The 23,492-nt window shown below is 35.5% G+C and overlaps 1 protein-coding gene across 2 annotated transcripts in view; it reads left to right on the top strand.

The window, feature by feature from the left end:
- Spry3 (sprouty RTK signaling antagonist 3) overlaps positions 1 to 23,492 on the top strand; it is a 122,239-nt gene that overhangs the window by 1,974 nt on the left and 96,773 nt on the right. The gene's annotated exons all lie outside the window — the stretch shown is intronic.

The following is a 23,492-nucleotide window of genomic DNA, read 5'->3' as shown; positions in this document are numbered from 1 at the left end:
TCCACTCCAAAGACCCTTTTAATAATACTCCACACTTATACCCTAGAATTCATTCCTCCATAGAAGCTCTACCCACATTTATTTAGGAAGTTGATACTTATCACTTCTTACTCAATTTAGAGATTACCTTCTCTATGTTCTTTCACTGTCTTTTCAAAGTTAGTTTATATTCTCCTTTTCCATGTGTCCAATATGCCCAATGGATCTAGTATAGACCTCATGTATATGACTAATTCTGGATGGTAATTTCTCCTTTTACATCTCTGTCCTCCAGTGAAGCAGTAGCTTCTTCAGAGCAGAAAACTTGTACTGCTTATATTTCTTTTCCAAACAGATCATGTGTCTATGCTTAATGAGTCTTTGTTGAGAATTGCCTAGAACCAGTGAGTAGACAAACAAAACTATAGACACAATATATATTAATATTAACAGTACAAACTGAATAAGTTGACAGTGTACATTTAGTCTGCATTGTATTCATCCCAGAGCAAACATTAGTGAATGTAGGACATTGTACTAAACTCTGGGTATAAAATGATAAATAAATCCTAGATATATTCTATGCCCTTATGTTTAAAGAACAAACAGGACTTGGCCAGGCAAATAGGAAAAGGAAGAACATTCCAAACAGAGGGAATAGCATGATCCAAAGTCCAGTAACAGGAAAGAGCATGACAGTAGCAATTAGAGCAAATGAAATCAATAAAAGTAAGGTGAAAACAACAAAGTAGAGAGAGACAAGAAGTTGATAGTCAAAACATGCTTGTTTATGAGTTAAAAGAAGACAGTTGCCTTAAATAATAGGAACCAGTATTTATTAAACCTGTACTACATGGCAAGCATCAGGCTAAGTGTTTCATTACAAATATTTAAAGCAAATAATATTTTTATCCCTACCTTAACAATAAGGCAACTAAGGCACAAATAGGTTAAGCAATTTCACCAGCATTACACAACAGGTTAAGTTTCAGAGCTAAGATAGGTAATCTTCTGCCCTAGACATAGGTCAGAAACTATAAGGAAAGCACAAATAAAACCTACAAAGAGTTCTTTCACAAAATTTGTTTGTTGGTCCTATATAGTTGATGTGTATAATAAACTATACTAAGAGCTTAAAGAAACAATACCCTGTACTCTACCACTAATGCTCTAGACGGAAGACTTTGGCCTAGATATTAGTTGATAATAACAATGGTAGTGATACCTTTGGTGGATGATACCATACAGCAGCAAGGCAGAGCAGAGGAGGAAGAAAAAGATAGTTTTCCTGACTTCTACTTGATGGAGTATCTATGAAACTTCAGATAAAGAACCGCACTGATTCTCAGTTTCTTATTCCATAAACGGGCATAACAGTAGTATCTATCTCACATGATTGTAATGATAATATGTAAAGCACCTGGACATGTCTCAAATACAGTATATGAGTGAGTAGAAGCTGCTATGATGATAGTGTTCTTTTAGTGATTGAAGAAGAGGTATGAGCAACCATGAAAAATGTGGTTCAGTTACAATTTGAGGAAAGTGACATGCAATTTCAGATAAATACCAAATGGGTAGTGGAACAAAAGTTTGTTTCCCTTTTTGCATTAGTTGCCCTGCATTTATTACTCAATTTTAGTTAGCACTTATTGTTAGTAACTAAGCATTGTATGCATTTACTTCTTGGTATCCATTATGATGGTGATGATGAGTGTGCGTATGTGTGCACATGCACATGTGAGTGTGTGTGTGTATGTGTGTGTAGCAGCTCACACAATGTCTGGTACAGAGTGGAACTTCAATATTTGTGGAATGAATGAATTAATGGGTGAATAAAAAGGTATATACAAATGTGCTAGGAAATAAAATAGAAAAAGCAATAAATATGGTATATTTTATGTTCCTGCCACACTACTGTTTCTTCTAAGACACACCAAGATTATTCCTATTTTGTTTCCAAAATATAATATGCTCATTCGTTTATCACTTCCAGCACTGCTAATACTCCAGTAAGGGGTTGGTAATTTTTTTTCTGTAAAGTGTCAGATAATAAATATTTTGATCTTTATGAGACACATATAGTCTCTGTCTGCAGCTGAGTAATTCTACCTTCATATAGCAAAAGCAGTCATAGATCACAGACAATACATAAATGAATGTATATGGAAGTGTTCCAATAAGTTTATTTGCAAAAGCAAACATGAAGAAGGATTTGGCTAGGGACTATAATTTGCCAACTTTCACTTTAGGCTAAATAACAGCCATGTCTTGCATGGAATTCTGTATTGGATTATGTGAGAGCCATCATCTTTTGTTAACACCTACATCGTAGTTTTATCAGCATCTTATTGAAAATTTAATGCTCTCTAATCCTGTCTATAGATTTAAGAGGTCTTAAAAAGTGGTTAAAATTGTGAATTAATTATGATCTTGATTTTCATTCATCAAAAATTGTCCTTAAAATGATTAAAAGAAAAATATTAGGCAAGTTGAATTTAGAAGAGTTTATTTGAACAAAGAACGATTCATGAATCAGGCAACCCTCAGAATTAGAAGAGGCTGAGAAAGCTCTACATGGGCAGGCAGTATTTATAGACAGAACATGGAAGTGACATAAAAAAGAGCCTGTGTTATTCAAACATGTCTGAGCAGTTTTCAGCAGATGCCTGAAACCACAGATAGCATCGAACTTATATATGCTATGTATTTTTCTATACATATACACCTATGATAAAGTTTAATTTATAAATGTGGGCACATTCAACTATTAACAAGAATAATTAACAATAAATAGAACTATTATAATGACATACTGTAATAAAAGTTAATTGTTTGGTTTTGGAATTTCTCATTTTACATTTTTGGATCACAGTTGATTGCAATTAACTGAAACCATGGAAAGCAAAACTGTGGAGATGGGGGAATGACTTTATTCTCAAATTAGGTTATAGTTTGTTTACATATTAAGTTACATTACACTTCAGTAAACACAGAGATAGCTTTAGGCCAAATTTAATTTAATTTAGCAATTTATTTCTCTTTTGGTCAGCCTTTCAATTTTGAGAGATCGACCAAAATCTTGGGCACTGACACCACTTTCTATTGCCATTATGATGGGACTTGTTTAGTGTCAGTATGGAATTCACAGTTCACAATCTCAAATTATTTGGATTATTATGCTTTCTTCATCATTTTATTATTCTAATTATAATGAGACCAGTTAATGTATAAAGGGTGACTGCAATATGAGCATTTAGGACTCCTTGAGGAAGTATCACAAAGGAGACTTTTATGAAGAGTATCAGGAGAAACTGAAGTATACTCCTTAATAGGAGTCTCAAATGAAATGAACAAAATGACCAAAATCAAATAATTTAAAGTTCAAGCAATAAATATAGTTTGACAGTATTTTAGTTCAATTGTCTATAGTCTTTGTTCAGTTCATTGTGAAGTAACCTGCCAGGTAACTGTCATCTGAGAACATATTATGTTTTCCCTTACCCTCAGAAATTTTCTTACTGTATTCAATGACTGTATCTAGGGAGACAGCCATATTAGCCACCCTTTTAATTTTTGTATCATTATTTTTTAAAGGGGTCCCATCTCATTGTTGCCCAGGCTCATATTTGACACTGGGACTCCAGTTATCCTCCCATCTTAGCCTTCAGGGTAATTGGGAATACAGGCACCATACCTGGTTCTGCCACGTTCTTTTATATTTGTGGTGCTGAGGATTGAATCAGAATCCAGGGCCTCACATATTGTAAGCAAGCACTCTTTCGCTGAACTACACTCTCAGCCTTCCAGTACCTTTTTGGTAAAATCAGGGGAAAGTTAAATGCAACACACAGTTCTATTTAGCAGCTTGCACATGCCTCCACCATAAGCAGGAGGAAATCTAAAGCTCCATGGTGTTCGTCTAAATGTTTTTGTTGAACATGAATGTTCTCATCCACCTTTTGGAGAGTAGCCTCCACCTGTGTAAATTCCTGGATTGGCTAGTTCACTACAGAATTCAATATTTTCCCCAAATTTAAGGGTTATCTTCAAATTCCATGCAGCTGGCATACTACTACCACCAATAGTGAGCCTTCAGGAACCCCACTGGAAGCTTTCTTCAGTGGAAACTAACTTGGTTTCATCTGTTTCAAGTTTGGCATGCATTTCAACTACCAAATGCTTTGGCTTCTGAATATGGGAGGTATGGAAACTTTCCGGGAGAGCTACTTGGGGTGAGCCAGACCAAGTAGATCTGAACCAAGGAGGAGGCAGAACAGAGAGAGCAGGCAAATTCTCCAAAGACCCAACGTGGGCCGGCCACTGGCGGCTGGAAAAGAGGGCCACCTAGTGGTGTTTGAGTAAAGATTAGTTAAAGTTGTACACCTGCTGTTTGCATAGCTCCTGAACACGGTACAGTGGGAAACTTCCCTTTTTTATGGTTCCTTTATAGCATGGTGAAAGGGTAGTAACCAGATTTACTTTTCTTCCATAAATCTTATGAATCTTGTTCATCTATTCGATTTTTGTTCTTTACTTTTCTTCCCATTTAAGAATAACCAGTCATCTGACTTCAGGGCAAAAAAAAAAAAATACTCTTTTTCTTTTCACAAAACATTCTCATACCTTAAGCTTTTCCTTACCAAAATCACATCTTATCTTTCTTGTTTGCTTGCATAGAAAGCCATTTACCTTAATATTTCTACTAATTTTAGTAACATATATTAATTAAAATTCTTAACCCCAAGTGGCCTTAATTTCCAGTGAACACTAGGGGAAGGAAATTATTGTGAACTGTCCATAACACAACCAATCCATAGATTGGCAAATCTATGAATCAATTTCTAGAAGCATGTGCTTTCTCATAGTATAGTTTGTCGGAGTGGTACAGAATATGTTTGCCAATAGTCCCAAATGTGTTTAGTCTCCCTATGACAAGAAACTGTAGAGGAGATAAAACTTTATCTCTATTCTTACAGATTTTTTTTCTGTTTTGGCTACATCTAAGAATTAAATTATTGTTTGTAGAGATTTCTCTCAACCTCAAATTTACATTCCTAATGATAAAAATGTTAAAACCTTCTGATATAGGAAGGAAATATTTTACATATATTTAACATACATATTTTTAATAATTATGCTTTGATTGTTTGTAAAGATGAGATATTAAACAGCTAGCCACCATCTTTTTTTGTTGACAAATTTTTTAATATAGAGATAATATAAGCTTATTTTACTAGTAAACGTAGGTAAGACAGGTGGCTCGTCATATTGTCATGATATTTAATGCTGAAAACTCTGAAGCTATCCCTGTTTTAATAAAATCAATAATATTCTTATTTACCAAAAATTATACACATCATATGAACTTGAAAAGTATTTGGGTTAATCCTGTTTTTTTCTGAGAGAATAATTATATAAGAGCATTTTCTTCAAACAAATTTAATAGAAGTCTTACAACTTAATTTGGCAAAATCATGAGGAGTTATGTAATATCACCCATATATCATAAATATAGCCATACATAAACATATAGACCAAAATAGATCGTACAGCTAGTATTCTAACATTTTAGCCATGTACCAAGTATACTCCTGGACTCATCATGGCCACTTTTAAACTTGTATTATAGCCAGAGACTGGTTCATCCATTTTTGTTTCTTTTCAAGATTGAATAACAAAACAATTAATTGGGGTTTTCTCAAGAAAGAGAGTTTTGGTGTATAACAAAATTCATGACAACAAGAAAGAGGTGGACAGAGTACACAGAGTATATAATCAGCAGGAGTTTGAGAAGTAGACAGAGATTCTCATGGGAGAATCAGGATTGAATGGAGAAAACATAAGTGACTCATTATTGCAAATGTTTTTCTGAAAATGGTCCAGATGTCAATTGGACAGTTCAGTCATGAGAACCTTTCAGACTTGATGATTTTAAATCCTTACCACAAAAATCTTTTTTTTTTCTCTGAAGAATTTGTTGATTATTGACCCTGGAGTGAAGCCTTCAGGGGCTTCCTCTATTATGGAACTAGTCTAGGCCAAAAGAAGTGGATCCATCAAATGGCTGGTGTGAAAATGGACAACTTCTTTTTCAAAGATCTGGCTATTTACAATAAAGAAAGTGATCTTATGTCCCATGATTATTCAGTTTGGGGCCTGTTGGCTTTGGTTTAAAATATGTACAAGGAAGCCGTCTCATTTCTTGTAGCTATTTATCTGTAAAGATATGCATCTGTTTGCCTTTTGTTAGGAGTCTTAGGCAATTTTGGATTCGTTTAGCCTTTTGGAAGCCTTGTGCACCAATAAAAACACATTCCTTTGCTTTTGAATCATTTTGGATTTTTTTCTTTTCTAATGTACCTTGCAAGTGAACAATTTTATCAAGGTTAAAAGTTTTCCACTTTAGCCACTGTGAATCTTAAGTTGTTGTTAGTAAGGTTAACCCATTTTTCCAAAAGTGCACAGATTCTGGGCACATAGTTTTTGAACATGAAATTATCCAGTATCCTAGAAAGTAGAGCACCAAATTTCTTAGATTTGGAGAAGTGTATTTCTTTTTCATTGTTAAATTGACATATGAAATCATACATATTTATGAGGTACTATATGATGATTCCCTGCATGTATACATTGTGCAGTGATAAAATTCAGAATTTCTATTTCTTCAAATATTTATTATTTCTTTGTGGTGAAAACACTCAAATTCATTTCTTCTAGCTTTTTGAACTATACAATACACTACACTACCATTATCTACAGTTATCTGGTTATGCAAAAGCACTCTAGAATTTACTTATCCTATCGATAACTGTAAGTTAGTATTCATTGACCAACCTCTCCCCATTCCTCTCTTATTCTCCCCAGACTCTGGAAGCTAATATTCTACTTTTGATTTCTATGATATCAACTTCTTTAGATTCCACCTATGAGTGAGATCATGTTGCATTTGTCTTTTTGTGTTGGTTTTTATTTCACTTAACATAATGTCTTCCAGTTCCAGCCATGTTGTTAAAAATAACAGGATTCTATGCTTTTTTAAAAAGTATTTATTTCTTAGTTGTACTTGGACACAATAACTTTATTCCATTCATTTATTTTTATGTGGTGCTGAGGATCAAACTCAGGGCCCTGCGCATGCTAGGCGAGCGCTCTGCTGCTGAGCCACAACCCCAGCCCTATGTTTTCTTATGTTAAGTAGTATTCTACTGTGCATGTATACCATACCTTCTTTATCCATCTATTCGATGTGCATTATCAACTGATGGACGCCTCAGTTGATTTTATAACTTAGGTAGGTGTGGATAGTGCTACAATAAACATGAGAGTGCAATTAACTCTTTGTTGTACTGATTTCATTTCCTTTTTGGGGGGTGAGGTACCAGGGATTGAACTCAGGAGCACTCAACCACTGAGCCACATCCCAGCCCTATTTTGTATTTTATTTAGAGACAGGGTCTTACTCAGTTGCTTAGGGCCTCACCATTGTTGAGACTGCCTTTGAACTCGTGATCCTCCTGCCTCAGCCTCCCAAGCCACTGAGATTACAGGCATGTGCCACCATGCCTGGCTCATTTCCTTTTGATATATACCCAGTAGTGCGATTTTTTGAGCATATATTATGTACTTTTAGTTTAGAACCTATTTTGAATTCTCTGCAAATTTTCACAGATGGTTGCCATATGGTCCAATTTTGGTGCCTTATTTTGTCTGTTCAGAGAGATCATGGTTTCTTGAAAGTTTTTGATGCTTGTTGATGTATGACAACATCTGCACATCAAAGGATTAAGTATTTATTTCATTCTTCATAATCTGGCTTTGTATGTGTCTTCCTTCCAGAAATTCTAAGCACTCTAATTTTCTCTAACCTTGTGGTTTCTGCCACTACTTTAGCACTACTAGATGGTGCCCTAAAGTCCAAATTCTCAGTGAGGTCATTGTTGATGTATTGCCACTATTTCACCATTAGAGTGCGCCCCATGGGCCAAGTTCGTTATGAATTTGCAGTTAAATTCTGTTCAGGAAGGACTATGGAGGTGTATAAAAAGGGTAGTGTGCCCCTGTGAGCTTCCTTCTGGGCATGGGATGGACCCAGATCTCTCATCCACAGTTAACTGTCCTGTGGTCAGGCATCACAGAATCCTGCACCGCACTGGACCTCACTAGGTAGTGTCTAGCCCTCTGCTCCAAAGTAACATATGCCTACTTTTCTTTTCTTTCCCCAAGTGGACAATTTCCCTGTGTTGTGATGCCTAGGATTAAAGGATAAATGGGGTTGGAAGTCCCACAGCCACCACCACTGCCACTATACTAGATCATACCTGGTGCCCACTAAGCATAGCACAGGGGCAGGGCCAAGTTCCACACTGCTATGGCCTAGCCCCTGCTGTGATCTATTCATGGAGCAAGACCTCTGCAGCTAGCACAGGTGATATGGGCTGTAAATACAAGTCCACTGGGGCTGTGGGCCTCCATATAGTGCTGGACCAGGTTCAGAGGCTCCATCCACAAACAATGACCAGGAGACAGGGAATATTTGGTTCTATTCAGTGTTGAAATTCATGTGGTAACCCCAGCACTGAGTTCCAAGGCAGTATCTTTGCTTACTTCCCTGTCCTACCTCCCTGTCCCTGCCTCCACCCTCCCCTGACCCCCGCCCCCTACCCCGTAGGTGCAGTCTTTCTCAATGCTGTGCTGCCCATGGTTGGGGAAGGAAGTATTTTGGCCTCCAAGGCCAATTCAGGTGAAAAGGCTCTGTTCAGGGACACAGGTGTCGGGGTAGAGGCCATGGGGCTCTTCCTAATACTGGGTTTCATTGAGGCAGGCCTTGTACTGGATTCAAAGTCTAATTTTCTCTCTTCTGTTTTCAAATGTGAGACATCTTTCTCCATGCTGTACTGCTTGAAGTTGAGAGACCGATGACATGGGCAACTCTTTCCTTCCTGCCTTTTTCAATGCATCTTTTCATATAAGTTTGCTAAAACCAGGTACTAAGAGCTCTCACATGGTTTCCTTAGCTCTTGTGAAAGTACTTTTGTGTATAAATAGCTATTCTAATTGATGTTTCTGTGAGGAGATGATTGCTGGAGGGTCTTATTCCACCATCTTGCTCTGACTCTTGTCCCCTGAAAAGTGAAACACACTTTCAAAAGGTGCCTATCTGAGGCCTCTAATTGGATCCAGTCAACTTAATTATTGGATCCAATCCATTACTGGACCCAGTCCAGTAAAAATTGCTTAAATATAGTTGGAGAGCTCAAAACACAAGTCTGTAGAGCTTGAATTCAAGAGGGATCTCAACCATGACCCCAGTCACTGTGAGAGATCTATGGACTAAATGGGCCCTCACTTAGTTATGATAACTTCACTTAGTTACTTTTTTGCCCCTGGTGCTGTGTATCTGTGGCTGTTGCTAGAGGTCCACTTTGGATCCTACTTCTCATGTCAATCTGTTAAAAAAAAAACTTTAGACAAATTATATGTAGTAGGGTTTATTTGAATAAAGAAACAGTTTGTGAATTGGGCAACATCTTGAACCAGAAGAGGTTCAGAGAGTTCTATCCAGCAACCTGGGCAGGCAGTAATTATAGACACAATATGGAACTGACACATGAAAATAGTCTGATATGTGTTTGTGTAATTCGGACATATCTGAGCTTTTTGTATCCTGTGTTTGGCTGAAGCTTAGCTGCTGTGATTGGCTATGACTTGGGTACTTGCCACAAGAGTATACTCTCAGGTTGCCGTTTGTTTATGTATTAGTTATTTTACAGTATATTACATATGAAAACAGCTTTATATCAAACTTAATTTAACAGAACCAATTGCTAGTGATATTTTAAAGAGTTAAAAATAAAGGAAAGAAAGGGCTGGGTTGTGGCTCAGTGGCAGAGTGTTTGCCTTGTACATGTGAGGCACTGGGTTCAATCCTCAGCACCACATAAAAAATAAATAAACAAAATAAAGATATTTAAAAAATGAAGGAAAGAAAAGAATGATGATTCATAATAAAAATAAATTTTCTGGACAGAGTGTTATAATGAATTTGGCTATGTCTTTGCTCTGTGACAATTATGCTATCTAGTCTGTAAAGAAACAAATAAATGCTAAAACTTTCACAACATTATCTAAGTCATACAAAAGTTTCCACATCTACTGATGGACAAAGATTTATTAAAAGATGAAAAGTGTGAGTTGTCTCACAGAACTCAAGAAGGAGTGAAAACTTTTAAAGGACAAAGTATAGTCATTCTGTAAGAATGGTCAAAATCAAGAATTCAAATCCCATCAAGACTCTATCATTCCTTCGCAATTATCAAGAATACAAGTGACAATAAATATTGGTGAGGATGTGGAGAAACAGGTTCACTCATACATTGCTAGTGGGACTACAAATTGGTAAAAACTATGCTGAAAAGCAATATATAGATTCCTCAGAAAACATGGAATGGAATCACCATTTGATCCACTTGTCTCTCTCCTTGGGGTGTATATTCAAAGGATTTAAAATCAGCATACTTCAGTGACTCAGCCACATTAATATTTATAGCAGCTCAACTCACAATAGCTAAAGTATGGAACCAACCTAGATACCCTTCAATAGATAAATGGATAAGGAAATGTAAGATATATATATGACTTGGGTATAATATATGCAATGGAATGTTACTCAGCCATAAAGAAGAATGACTTTATGACTTTTGCCAGTAAATGGTTGGATCTGGAGACTATCATGCTAAGTGAAATAAACCAGAAATAAAACCAAAGGCTGAATGCTCTCTCTGATATGTGGATGCTAACACACAATAACGGGGAGTGAAGAATAAAAGTTCATTGGATTAGACAAAGAGGAATGAGGGGAAGGGAGGGGGAGTGGGAGTAGGAAAGACAGTAGAATGCATTGGACATAACTTCCCTATGTTCATATGTGAATACATCACAGTGAAACTCCACATCATGTACAACCACAAGAATGAGATCCTAATTAGAATCACTTATACTCCATGTATGCATGATATGTCAAAATACACTCTACTGTCATGTATATATAAAAAAATAAATAAAATGTACATATCTGGAAAAAAGAAACTTGCAAATATTGAACAATAGTTATCACATGACTATCATCCCCAGGAGAAGAGAAACCAAAAAATTAACCCTCCAAGGATCATTCAGTTGAGCAGGCAAAGATCAGAGTTCAGGATACCTGAGGCAGCTTAAGTCTGTGGAGGAAGGAGAGACAAGAAAGCTGTGCATATGTTGAGGTTTCTAGCAAAAATTTTGGTTTTAGGTTTTTATTTTGAAATAATTATGAATTTATATCAAGTTGCAAAAATGCAGAAAAATCTCATGTATAATTCATGAAGTTCCTCCCAATGATAAAATTTTATAATTTTACTACAATATCAATCTAGGAAATTGACATTGGTACAATCCACAGAATATATTCAGATTGTAATATATATATATATATATATATATATATATATATATATATAGTTTTATTAAATATCGTCATAGGTGTAATTTCATATGATGATTACCACAATTAACCTACAGGACATTTCCATTATTGCAAGTTTTCTCATATAGCCCTCCTATTTCCCACCTTTTATCTTCCCCTAATACCTGGCAACAGTTAATCTGTTCTCCTTTTCTATAACTTTGTCATTTTTTTTAAAGAGAGAGTGAGAGACAGTGAGAGAGAGGGAGAGAGAGAGAGAATTTTTAATATTTATTTTTTTTAGTATTTGGCGGACACAACATCTTTGTTTGTATGTAGTGCTGAGGATCCAACCCGGGCCGCACGCATGCCAGACGAGCGCGCTACCGCTTGAGCCACATCCCCAGCCCATAACTTTGTCATTTTAAGAATGTTATGTTAATGGAATTGTGCCATATGTAGCCTTTTGAAATTGACCTTTTTCTCAATATCCTTGAGGTCAATCTAAATTATGTGCATCAATAGTTCATTATATTTTTATTGTTGAATGATACTCCATGGTATTTATCAAAGTTTATCTAATCATTCACCTATTGAATATTTGAGTAGTTTTTAGGATTGTGCTATTGTAAATAAAGCTTATGTAAACATTCATGTACAGTTTTTTTGAGGGATTACAAGTTTTGATTTTTTGGCATAAATGCTTAAGTACACTTGCTGGGTTATATTATAGTTTAATGTTTAATATTGTGAGAAACTTCCAAGCTCTCTTTCAGAGTAACTGTATCATTTTATATTCTCACCATCAATTTTTATGCAATTTTTCTAGTGTTTTGTGTTGTATATTTTTAAATTTCAGCTTTTCTGAAGGGTCTATACTGACATTTTAATGTGTTTTTAATTTACATTTCCCTGATGACTAATGATATTGAACATATTTTCATGTTTTTATTTGTTATTTGTATATTTGTATATCATCTTTGGTGAAAGTACCCTTCATGTCTTTTGCTCACTTTCTATTTCGATTCTTATTCTTTTTTTTTTAGTGGTTAAGTTTTGAGAGCTCCTTATATGGAGATGATCCCCAACTTATTATAGTTTGACTTATGATATTTTTACTTTTTATAATGGAGTGAAAGTGATATTAATTCAATAGAAGCTACTTCAAATTTAGAATTTTTGAATTTCCCCAGGCTAGTGATACATGGTACGATAGTCTCTGATGATATAGAGCAGTGACAGAGAGCCACATCTCCCACTCAGCCAAGTAATCACAAGGAGAAACAATCTTATGGGGTAAATAACCACATAGTAAACTGAGAAATATTTGTATTTAAGATATTAGTCCTTTATGATGTTGAGATATGTTCCTATTATCCCTAGTTTTTCTAGTGTTTTGAACATGAAGGGGTGCTGTATTTTGTCAAATGCTTTTTCTACATCTATTGAGATGATCATAGGATTCTTTTTTTCTTTTTCTGTAATATTTTATTGGTACATTATAATCGTACATAATCATGAAAATCCCACCATTTTTTAATATTTATTTTTTTAGTTGTAGTTGGACACAACATCTTTATTTTATTTATTTATTTTTATGTGGTGCTGAGGATCGAACGCAGGGCCTCACACATGCTAGGTGAGCGCTCTACCAATGAGCCACAACCTCAGCTCGATCATATGATTCTTATCTTTTAGTCTATTGATGTGATGAATTACATTCATTGATTTTCGTATGTTGAACCAACCTTGCATCCCTGGGATGAATCCCACTTGATCATGGTGCACAATCTTTTTGATATGTTTTTGTATTTGATTTGCCAGAATTTTAATGAGGATTTTTGCATCTATGTTCATTAGAGATATTGGTCTGAAGTTTTCTTTCTTTGAAGTATCTTGTCTAGTTTAGGAATCAGGGTGATATTGGCCTCAAAGAATGAGTTTGGAAGTGCTGCCTCCTTTTTTATTTTCTGAAATAAATTGGAGAGTATTGGTATTAGTTCTTCTTTAAAGGTCTTGTAGAACTCGGCTGTGTATCCATCTGGTCCTGGGCTTTTCTTGTTTGATAGTCTTTTGTTGGCTTCTTCTATTTCCTCACTTGATATTTGTCTGTTTAAATTGTGTATATCTTCCTGACTCAATCTGGGGAGATCGTATGGCTAAGGAATTTATTGATGCCTTCACTGTCTTCTATTTATTAGAGTATAAGTTTTCAAAATAATTTCTAATTATCCTCTGTATTTCTGTAGTGTCTGTTGTGATATTGCCCTTTTCATCACGGATGCTGGTAATTTGAGTTCTCTCTCTCCTTCTCTTCATTAGTGTGGCTAAGGGTCTGTCAATTTTATTTATTTTTTTTTGTTTTGTCAATTTTTCAATTGTTTCTTTTGTTTCGATTTCATTGATTTCAGCTCTAATTTTAATTATTTCTTGTCTTCTCCTGCTTTTGCTGTTGATTTGTTCTTCTAGGGCTTTGAGATGTAATGTGAGGTCATTTATTTGTTGACTTTTTCTTCTTTTAAGGAATGATCTCCATGCAATGAACTTTCCTCTTAGAACTGCTTTCATAGTTTCCCAGAGATTTTGATATGTTGTGTCTGAGTATTCATTTACCTTTAAGAGCTTTTAATCTCCTCCTTGATGTCTTCTGTAACCCATTGTTCATTCAGTAGCATATTGTTTAGTCTCCATGTGATGCAGAAATTTTTATTCTTTATTTTGTTGTTGATTTCCAATTTCATTCCATTATGATCTGATAAAATGCATGGTAGTATCTCTACTTTTTTGTATCTGCTAAGAGTTGCCTTGTGGCATATTATATGGTCTATTTTAGAGAAGGATCCATGTGCTGCTGAGAAGAAAGTGTATCCACTTGATGCAAGTTGAAATATTCTATATATTTCCATTAATTCTATGTTATTGATTGTATTATTGAGTTCTATAGATTCCTTATTCAACTTTTGTTTGGAAGATCTGTCCAGTGGTGAGAGAGGTGTTAAAGTCACCCAAGATTATTGTGTTGTGGTCAATTTGACTCTTGAACTTGAGAAGAGTTTGCTTGATGAACATAGCTGCACCATTGTTTGGGGCATATATATTTATGATTGTTATATTGTGTTGGTGTATGGTTCCCTTGAGCAGTATGTAATGTCCTTCTTTGGCCCTTTTGATTAACTTTGGTGTGAAGTCTACTTTATTTGATATGAGGATGGAAACCCCTGCTTGCTTCCGCAGTCCAGACCAACATCATTCTAAATGGAGAAAAATTGAAGGCATTCCCTCTAAAACCTGGAACAAGACAGGGATACTCTCTTTCACACTTCTGTTTAACGTAGTTCTTGAAACACTGGCCAGAGCAATTAGACAAAAGAAATTAAAGAGATATGTATAGGAAAAGAAGAACTTAAACTAGCACTATTTTTTGATGATATGATTCTATACCTAGAAGACCCCAGAAGCTCCACCAGGAAACCTCTACAATTAGTAAATGAATTCAGCAAAGTAGCAGGATATAAAATCAACACCCGTAAATCAAAGTCATTTCTATACATCAGTGAGAAATCTTCAGAAAAGGAAATGAGGAAAACTACCCCATTTACAATGGCCTCAAAAAAAATAAGATACTTGGGAATCAACTTAACAAAAGAGATGAAAGATCTATACAATGAAAACTACAGAACCCTGAAGAAAGAAATCAAAGAAGACCATAGATGATGGAAAGATCTACCTTGCTCTTGGATAGGCAGAATTAATATTATCAAATGACCATACTACCAAAAGTACTATACAGATTTAATGCAATTTCAAAATCAAAATCCCAGTGGCATTTCTCATAGAAATAGAAAAAGCAATCATGAAATTCATCTGGAAAAATAAGAGACCCAGAACAGCTAAAGCAATCCTTAGCAGGAAGGGTAAAACAGGTGGTATCACTATACCAGATCTTAAACTATACTACAGAGCAATAGTAACAAAACCAGCATGGTATTGGCACCAAAACAGACTGGTAGACCAATAGTACAGAATAGAGGACACAGAGACTAACCTACAAAATTACAATTATTTTATATTAGACAAAGGTGCCAAAAAAAATGCATTGGAGAAAAGACAGCCTCTTCAACAAACGGTGCTGGGAAAACTGGAAATCCATATGCAACAAAATGAAATTAAACCCCTATCTCTCACCATGCACAAAACTCAACTCAAAATGGATCAAGGACCTAGGAATTAAACCAGAGACTCTGCGTCTAATAGAATGAAAAGTAGGCCCTAGTCTTCATCATGTGGGATTAGGCCCCAACATCCTTAATAAGACTCCTACAGTGCAAGTATTAAAACCAAGAATCAATAAATGGGATGGATTCAAACTCAATAGTTTCTTCTCCTCAAAAGAAACAATCTATGAGGTGAATAAAGAGCTTACATCTTGGGAGCAAATGTTTACCCCTCACATCAGATAGAGCTCTAATCTCTCCGATATATAAAGAACTCAAAAAGCTAAGCACCAAAATAACAAACAACTCAACCAATAAATGGGCAAAAGAACTTAACAGACAATTCTCAGAAGAGGATATACAATCAATCAGCAAATATATGAAAAAATGTTCATCATCTCTAGCAATTATAGAAATGCAAATCAAAACTACTCTAAGACTTCATCTCATTCCTGTCAGAATGGCAGCTATTATGGAGACAAACAACAATAAGTGTTGGCGAGGATGTGGGGAAAAAGGCACATTCACACACTGCTGGTGGGACTGCAAATCGGTGCAGCCAATCTGGAAAGCAGTATGGAAATTCCTTGGAAAACTGGGAATGGAACCACCGTTTGACCCAGATGTCCCTCTCCTTAGTCTATACCCAAAGGACTTAAAAACAGCATACTACAGGGACACAGCCACATCAATGTTTATAGCAGCACAATTCACAATAGCTAAATTGTGGAACCAACCCAGGTGCCCTTCAGTAGATGAATGGATAAAGAAAATGTGGTATATATAGACAATGGAATATTACTCAGCAATAAAAGAGAATAAAATCATGGCATTTTCAGTTAAGTCGATGGCATTGGGAAAAATAATGCTAAGTGAAGTTAGCCAATCCCCAAAAAACAAATGCCAAATGTTTTCTCTGCTATAAGGTGACTGACTCATAGTGGGGTAGGGAGGGGGAGCATGGGAGGAATAGACAAACTCTAGATAGGGCAGAGGGGTGGGAGAGGAAGAGAAGGGGCAGGGGTTTAGCAATGATGGAGGAATGTGATGGACATCATTATCCAAAGTACATGTATGAAGACAGGAACTGGTGTGAACATACTTTATATACAGAGATATGAAAAATTGTGCTCTATATGTGTAATAAGAATTGTTATGCATTCCACTGGCACGTATTTAAAAAATAAAAACAATAAAAAATAAAAGATACTAGTCTTTTATTAGATATGTGATTTTCAAATATTTTATCCCATTCTGTTGCTTGTCTTTTCTTCCTCATAAAAAGGTATCCCCCAAAGCAAGATTTTTGAATTTGATGAAGTCCAATTTACCAATACTTCTTTTATGGATTGTGTTTTATGTGTCAAATCTAAAAAAAATATTTGCCAAAACCTATATTGTAAAGATTTTTGTCATGCTTTTTCTAAGATTTTTAGTTTGTTTTTAAAATTTAAGTCCATGGTCCATATTGAATGAATTTTTTATATTTATTTTTTAGTTGTAGTTGGACACAATACCTTTATTTTATTTATTTTTATGTGGTGCTGAGGATCAAACCCAGGGCCTTACACATGCTAAGAGAGCACTCTACTGCTGAGCCACAACCCCAGCCATTGAATGATTTTTGTAAGTTGTGTGACTTGAGATTCATAGTTTTGCCTATAGATGTCCAGTTTGCTCCATGACTGTTATTCAAAAGACCATCTTTACTAGAGTACACCGTTTGAACATTAAAAAAATTGGAGATATATAGTATGTGTGTGTGTGTGTGTATATATATATATATATATATATATATATATATATATATATATATATCCTACCAGGGATTGAACCCACTTTCACTTAATCACTGAGCCACATCCCCAACCCTTTTTATTGTTTTATTTTGAGACAGGGTCTTGGTAGGTTTCTTAGGTCCTCTCTAAGTTTTTGAGGCTGGCTTTGAACCTGTGATCCTCCTACCTCAGCCTCCCAAGTCACTGGTATTACAGATATATTCCACCACACTTGGCCACAAAAGTAAATGTCATGAAGAACCTAGAAATAGAGCCAGGCATGGTAGCACATACCTATAATATCCACAGGTCAGGAAGCTAAGGTAGGAGGACAGCAAGTCTGAGGCCAACCTGGGCAACTTAGTGAGACCCTGTCTCAAAATAAAAAAGTAAAAAGAGCTGGAATATGTAGTTCAGTGGTAAAACACCACTATGTTCATCCTCAGTACCCAAAATTTCCAAAATGCAAAAAAGTTCTGGTTCCAAGCATTTTTGACAAAGAATACTCAGCCTGTAGCCTCAAACTGCAAACAATACAAATGCCCACCAACAGACAAATGGATAAACAAACTGTATAACCATAAAATGGAATACTATTACCATATAAAAAAAATTACTCAAAGCAATACAGACAGGAGAATCTCAAAAGTATTCTCATCTAAAGAAGCTAAGCACAAAAGAATATATCATGTAGGAGTCCACATATATGAAATTCTAGTGATGGCAAAACTAAACTATAGTGATAGCAGAATAATAGTTTTCTGGGGTAGAGGTCATGTGACTTTTGACAAAAGTATATAATGTGTAGACTAACCTCATGATCAAGATATTTAACTGTACATATATATGTGTGTGTGTATATATATATATATATATATATATATATATATATATACACACACACACATACTCAATGAATATGGTTAAGATTTATACATTTAACTGTATATAAAATATATTTCAACACGAATTAAATTGGCAGCCAATAGTGATGATGACTGTCACTTCTGTGCTGAAAACTTAATCTGGCAACTATTGTTGCTCACAGAGAAAGCATGAATTCAAGAACAGCTAAGTTTGGTAATCAGACTCTTCCACTATCATTTTCCTTAGTTTGGTTCATCTTATATGTTGTGGTTCTAAGTAGTTGTTAACTTTTCTTTTGGCTAGACTTGTTCCATGCATGTCTTGTATTATAAATGGCTTTAATCCATTTTGGATCAAGTGAAGAAATGCATAAGACAATGAATTATACTGTACTAACCAAATCATATTATTTTTTTCTCATATTACCTGTTAGTTATTTTTTTCCAGTCTTACAGCTGGTGAGACAAGGACCCTGGGTTCTGGAGTTGGCAAACCTAGTTTTTTTTTTCCAGTACTAGGGATTGAACCCAGAGCATTGCACATATAGGAAATCACTCTACCATTGAGCTATATTTGTAGCCATTTGTATTTTTTTGAGGGGGGAGGGTCTCACTAAGTTGCCCTGTCTGGCCTTACACTTGTGATCCTCCAGTTTCAGCCTCCTGATTTGCTGTGATGATAGGCCAAACCTAGGTTTTCATCCTTGTCCATTTGCATGGCTCACTCTATCCTTCTTGGATTTTCCTTTATTCTACCATTCCCCTGCTTATAAGAGTTTTCTTCTTCCCAAATTAAACATTCCCTGTTGTTTCAATTGTTTCTTATATAACAAATTGGACTATCATCATATACCGACAGGAAAACATTGTGTCTTCATGAGTCCGGAAGCCAAATTCCCAAATGGTGTCCACTCCATTCTAGGAGTCAGGATTGCATCAGCCAAGGTCCTCTCATTCCAGTATGGGCAAAGATTTATTTTGGCTTTACAGGGTATTACCAGCAGTGCTTGGCCCATCTTCAGTAGTATGACTGACTTCCTGGGCAAGAGACTCTATGTCTTTGCAATTTTAGAACAGCTCGAGGCATTCAGGAGGCTCTTCATTTGTATCCCATCTTACCTCACAACATTTATTCATCTAAAAGGGACCTCTCCAACAGAGAAGTTCGGGATAACCCTAGATGGGTGATGAGGTGCCTCCCCTCCTTGGGGTTCCCCCCCTCCATATATATCTATTTGATATATATACTGGGGATTGAATCCAGTGATACACTACCAATGAGCTACACCCCCAACCATTTTTATGTTTATTTTGAGACAGGATCCCACTAAGTTCCCTGGGATGGCCTCCAATTTGTGATCCTCTTGCCTCAGTCTCCTGAGTAGCTGGGATTATGTGAACTACCATGACTGGATTATAGGTATGCACCACCACATCAGGCTGTGCTCACACTTTGATTACAAACTCTCTGTCAGATACCACTGCCAAAGGGCAGGTAAGTGGTTGTCAGTACAGAACTAGTCTCTCTGGTGTTTAGGGACAGAAAGGTGAATATTCATGGAAAAAAATGCATGGCATTTTTTATACTCCCAAGTGAGATTATTTAGGATATAAAGTTTATGTGTGGTAAAGTCTAATAACCATCTGAGGGCTTACAAGAAATTATAACATTGGTGCTTTTAGAAAACAGTTTCTAGTGGCTCTAGGATATATTTATTTCTTTTTAAAAAAATTTTGTTGTAGATGGGCACAATACCTTTATTTTATTTATTTATATGGTGCTGAGGATCGAACCCAGTGCCCCATGAATGCAAGGCAAATGCTCTACCACTGAGACACAAACCCAGCACCTCTAGGATATATTTCATCTCTGAAATATTGGGGATACTGTAAGCAAAATCACTACCTGCAATTGGAGTCCAAACTCCATGATATAAAATGAGATGGCCAACCCCATCTTCATTCTGTAATGGAACTCAGATAGGATATGATCTATTTGGACCATGTATACTCACTTGAAAAAAATGGAGATGCCTAGGGCATGACTTTTCAAGGCAGGCAAAAAAAATGCTACAGTTCTTGCAAAAATAGTACATATACAAATGTATACCAGTCAGGAATTAGAATAGGAGGAAACAATAATGCAGATTATCATACTATCCAGGAAATTACCTTGATATGTTGGACTAAAAAGTCCATATACTTACAAGGTTCTCTCTTCAATTTACTTCCTATTCAAGAGATAGCAGTCTCAAAATTTTTAATTATCTGAAGATTGTAGTTTTAGCAGTGACTTCTTGAGTCAAACAAAGCAACAGATAGGTCCCTAAGTCTGAAGTCAGAACCCCAAGCGGGATCATAGAGAATCATTTTCAACAGATATCCAGCAGTCATTAGAGGTTCTCAAATCACTACCTTTGCTACAGTTCCATACATTTGACACTGTGTTTTTCATGGTGTGTGAAGGATTGTCCTACCCAAGTAAATAATACTAAAAACTAAGAGAATATCTTGACCAATTTTTTTGGAGTCCCAGCATTTGTGAAATAAACTCAATGATACATACCTTGCAGGATTAATATGAGAATTCAAATAATGAATTAAAGCACCTGGTTCATATTTAGAGATCAAAAAATCATTATTATTTTCCTTTTTATTAAACATGATATTAAGAAAAGCATTATTTAGCATTTAAAACATTACTTGATAAATAGGAGGCCACTTATTCCACTTATTCCCTTTTTGAGTCCTTAGTGAAAAAAGCAAGTGGGAGAATATGCAGCAAAATGATGCTTCTGTTTTATATGAAAAATTTTGGTAATTATGACTATTAATTCAGTCACAACATTTTTTCTCACTTAGGATTTTTCTGGCATTTGTTTACAATGGATTTCCTTTATAATCAACAATCATGTACCCTAAAACTTGAGCATGTTTGCAGATGTTTTAAGAGAACTATTACATAAATATTGTATTTTTTGAGGGAAAATGGAAATCACAGATAATGAAGAAAATTTAAATGTATTTTAATTTTGAAATTCATTTTGAAATATTTTTCAAATTTGTGAAATATTTTCATCACTTTTGCTATACATACATGAATCTTTTATCTGTATTTATATCATCTGTCTGTCAATCTATTATCTATCTATCTATAAACTATCATCATTATATATTTGTGGCCAAAGAAGGACTACAAAATTCATTTTAAATGACCAGTTTGCTTCTGGCAAAACAAACAACCCTTTTTAATGTAGTATTTTTACAGATTAATTTCAGATACTATTTGGTAGATCTGATATGGTATATAATATTAGATGAATTTTAGTGAAATTGATCATTTAAATTGTGAGTTAACAGTAATCAAATACTCAAGTATAATAGGTTTAATTGACTACAACAAAATATTTCTTCTTTTTTTTCATTTAATAAACATTTCTTAAACATCTATTACATGCCTTTTCTCAACACTGCAGACAGAAACATCTGGAGTCATAGAAGTCACATCCTACTACCAAAACGTGTAAAATGTGATGTTTTGATCTAGGTATACATTATGCAAAGATTTAAACAAGTTAATTAAAATGAAACATTTGAAACCTATACCTAAGTAAGCAGAATAGTATAATGATCCCCATATATCTATCACATAGCTTTAATTCATGGCAATTTTTAATCTATATTATTTTAAAGTAAAGCCCTTTATATTTTATCATTTTTTAAGTAAAATTTTCAGTATGTATCTATACAGGATACTCTTTTGTGGTACTCAGGAGTGCTATACCACTGAACTGCACGTTCAGTCCTTTTTTATTTTAACTTGAGACAGAGTTTGATAAATTACTGAGACTGATCTGGAACTTATGATCTTTATGTCCCAGGCTTTGGAATAGATGGGATTATAGGCATGCTGCATTGTACCCAGCTAAGATACTCTTTTACTTGACATAAGCATAATACCATTATCTCACCAAAATATTTCCTTAATACCATCAAATATGTGTGTTTGTGTGTGAATTTTCATCTGTAGTTTCTGGCTCATAACTTCCATAACCACCAATGACTAGAACAATAGGTCAAAATATTTAGTCTTTTATCAATGGTTCATGAAACAGCTTCAGAACACTTCAGGACTATAAAAGTGAAAAGATGTTGTTTAGTTATAATAGTGGGACATTTTTGTTATTGAATTCTTATTACTATACAAAATATCTGAAGCTGTGAAATTTATAAAGAAGAGAGGTTTATTTTGGCTCATAGTTGCTGGTCCAGAGTTTAGGGCCTGTATTGGGCCACCAGTGTTCAATCATAAAGACTCCACTCTGATGACCATGACATAGTTCTCCTGGCCCCCAAGACCCATGTACTCACAATATAAAATATTCACTCCATCTCCAGTAGTCCCTAAATCATTCCAACCTTAATACAAAAGTCCAAAGTCTCATCTGACACTCAAAGCAAACTCCTTCTACCTGTAAGCTCATAAAGCCAAGTTACCTACTTCTATTTTATAATGGTGGAACATGCACAGGGTATACATTCTTGTTTTAGTCAAGTTTTTGTCACTGTGACCAGAAGACTTGACAAGAACAATTTTAGAGGACGAAAAGGTTATTTGAGGGCTTATGGTTTCAGAGGTCTCAGTCCATAGACAGCAGGCTCTATTCCTCTGGGCTTGAGGTGAGGCAGAGAAGAAGGTGGAAGAGGTAAGCAGCTCACATGATGATCAGAAATCAGAGAGACACTCCACTCACCAGACACAAATATGTATATCCTGAAGGCATGCTCCCAATGCCACCTCCTCTAGCTACAATTTTCATGCCTTCCGTTACCACTCAGTCAATCCCACCAGGATTAACTCAATGATTGGGTTAAGACTCTTAGAACCCAATCATTTCTCCTCTGAACCTTCTTACATTGTCTCACATGTGAGCTTTTGGAGGATACCTCATATCTAAACTGCAACAATTCCCATTCTAAAAAGGAGAAATAATAGAAAGAAATAATCAGCCCAAGGCAAGACCAAAAAATCACAAATTTTACATCTTGTGTACATTGTGGTAGGTTGATTTTGCCTGTTGTATCCAGTTTTTCCTACTGTGTAGCTATGCATATCTGAGGCCCCTGCCCCATTCCACTAGGCATCTCCTCATTGGGAGCTCTCTGCAAGTAACACACTGAAACTATATCCAAACCATCGAAGCAGTTTAGG

Source organism: Marmota monax, unplaced genomic scaffold, assembly GCF_021218885.2.
Source record: "Marmota monax isolate L192 unplaced genomic scaffold, Marmota_monax_Labrador192_F-V1.1 WCK01_AAM20220418_F8-fsc00142, whole genome shotgun sequence".
Classification (NCBI taxonomy): Eukaryota; Metazoa; Chordata; class Mammalia; order Rodentia; family Sciuridae; genus Marmota; species Marmota monax.
This window is presented reverse-complemented; position numbering and strand designations above follow the sequence as displayed.